This window comes from Rattus norvegicus, chromosome 3 (genome assembly GCF_036323735.1).
Source record: "Rattus norvegicus strain BN/NHsdMcwi chromosome 3, GRCr8, whole genome shotgun sequence".
NCBI classification, from domain to species: domain Eukaryota; kingdom Metazoa; phylum Chordata; class Mammalia; order Rodentia; family Muridae; genus Rattus; species Rattus norvegicus.
This window is the reverse complement of record NC_086021.1, coordinates 174,754,115-174,756,475: the sequence shown is the minus strand read 5'-3', so window position 1 is coordinate 174,756,475 and position 2,361 is coordinate 174,754,115. Positions and strand designations below refer to the sequence as shown.

The following is a 2,361-nucleotide window of genomic DNA, read 5'->3' as shown; positions in this document are numbered from 1 at the left end:
GAAGATGTCTGAAGACAAGGAAATAATATGCTTGGAGGGCTTACAGATGCTGTAGAGAAGCGGGAAGGGAGGGCATTTCTTGAGTAAAACTGCAGAATGATCCTTTGACAAGGACTGTTTTGAATAGTCCCAGCCGTGGCCCCCATGAACAGCTGTGTACGTCGGGGTCTAACACACACACACACACACACACACACACACACACACACACACACACACACACACCTCCGAGGGCTAGTGTCTCTCCTAAACTGACCCATGCTATAGTCATAGAAAATCCTTTCACCCGGGTATCAAGGGCTTGTGGGATTACTAGAATCGGCTTCAAAAACAACCACTGTCCGCAGCTATAGTGTCCTTAGGGCAGCAGCTTCCCGACTCAGACATAATTCAAATGCTCCCTGGTGTTTGTAAATTCAACTACTTGCCCTCCCTTCGTTAAACCTTCCCACCAGGAGTGACTTCTATACCTCGCATGACATATTGATATATGATATCGCGTTATATATTATATATATTTAAAGTCATTAAAAAGTTACGTAGTATTTCGGATGGTGGTGGGAAGAGGGAGGAGGGATAGGCGGTAGCATCGGTAGCATCTGCCTTGCTTTTTCGGCAGGCAAGGAGTGAGAGGGCTGTCAAGTCTGAGCCTTGAGATGGCTTTGGGGCCCTATGAAGCTTGCAAGAAAATCTCATCTCGAATTTAACTGCGGAGCAAAGCACTTTGAAAGGCTTTCGCGATGGGATACCTCCCAGTCAACCTTCCCTAATACTCCTTGAGCTTGAGAGCTGTTTGAAATGCACTGAAGCAGCTAGGGCCGTTCCAGGCTGCCTGGCTAAAGGAACTTCAGAAAGGAACTTCAGTCCGTGCGCTCTCTCTCCCCTTACTACAAAACTCAGTCTAAGCGTCCTGATGGAAAGTTGTGTTAAGTTTCGTTCCAACGTGAGCGCCCAGAGCTGGACCAGTGTGGGCTACAGGATAATGAAGACTTTTCAAAAGAAAAGTGGTGTGGGGGAGGTTGGGCCACGACCCCCAAGTTCCAGCGGGTTGCCCCGCTCCTCCGCCACTCCACCACCCCAGCCTCGGGCATCAACTTGTCTCTGGGATCCTTTTGAGTAGAATCCGAGACTCACCACCAGTCTCCTCCGAGGCCAGGCAACGAACCAAACGCAGGGACTCTGCGGCGTCCTGCACTTGTCCGGCGCACTGAAGTTGCCAACTTCAGTCGCTGCGCCCCGCACCCCCTTTACCTGGAACGCTAGGGGAAACTGAGGCCCTGAGACCCAAAGGGATCTCGGGACTGAATCTGCCTTCAGCGGCCGGGTCTCTGCTCCTCTAGTGTCTCCGGGGTGCCCGGGAGGCGCGATCCCTCCCCGCGTCCCCGAGCGCGGTACTCACCCGCTCAGTGCAGAGGCGTCCCGAGCGGGCCGGGCCCGGGGATGGCACGCGGAGCGAATGTCGCAGGGTTGCGGCAGCCTCCTGTCCCGGGGACCGGCCCCCTGTCCGGGCCGCGGGTCTCCTGCGCCCCCGCCGGGCCGCGCCGTGCGTGGGGGCCGCGGGGCGCGGCGCTGGCTCCGGGCGGGGACTCGGCCCTGCAGTGCGCGCTGCTCTCGCTGCCGCCGCTGCGCTCCCGGAGGAGGGACGCGCCGGCCTCCTCCCCGCGGCGACGCCCACGCCGCCTCCCGGCCCCGCAGCGTCCTCACCGCGGCCAGGCGCGGCCCCAGAGAGTCAGCGGCGCAGACAGGGACCGCACACAAGCATTCATCCATCCATCATCCACCCACCCACCCATCATCCATCCATCCATCCATCCATCCATCCACTCCACTGTCCGTGCCGGGTCAACTGCTCCACTAGAACAAGACTAACTCGTTTTCTGTCCTTCTGGAACTTTGCATCCACGTTGAGAATGGGAATCACGAACAAAGAATCCAGGAAAAAGGAAACCAGAGAAGTTGTGAATACTGAAGAGGGGAAAAGAGGGGCTTGTGGGTGGTGGGACAGAGCAGTCCAGGAAGACATCTCTGAGGAGGTGTCACCGCAATTACAGGAAACTGTGAATGTGAGAGTGAGTGTGTGTGTATTAGGCCAGAGGTCAACATTACTGTTTTTGTCTATTGCTCGCTCACGCTTTCTCTCTGTCTCTCTATCTCTCTGTCTGTCTCTCTGTCTTTGCCTCTGTCTCTCTGTCTCTGTCTCTCTCCCTCCCCACCTCTCTCTCTTTCTCAGGCAGGGTTTCTTTTTGAAGATAGAGGTTTTCAATGGAGTGGCCGGCCAGCAAGTTCCAGGGATCCCCCTGCCTCTGCCTACTGCCATGCCTAGCATTTTATGTAGCTACTGGGGATCTGAACTCAAGCCCT

The 2,361-nt window shown here is 55.9% G+C and overlaps 1 protein-coding gene across 2 annotated transcripts in view; it reads right to left on the bottom strand.

Moving 5' to 3' along the window:
* Positions 1-1,704, bottom strand: part of Eya2 (EYA transcriptional coactivator and phosphatase 2) — a 183,264-nt gene extending 181,560 nt beyond the window's left edge. Inside the window, exon 1 of one of the 2 annotated variants that reach the window (XM_063283024.1) lies at positions 1,400-1,704. The gene's annotated coding sequence lies outside the window, so the exon portion shown is untranslated. The remainder of the gene's footprint in view (positions 1-1,399) is intronic. The other variant, NM_130427.2, reaches the window with a different exon arrangement.
* Positions 1,705-2,361: the final 657 nt, after the last annotated feature.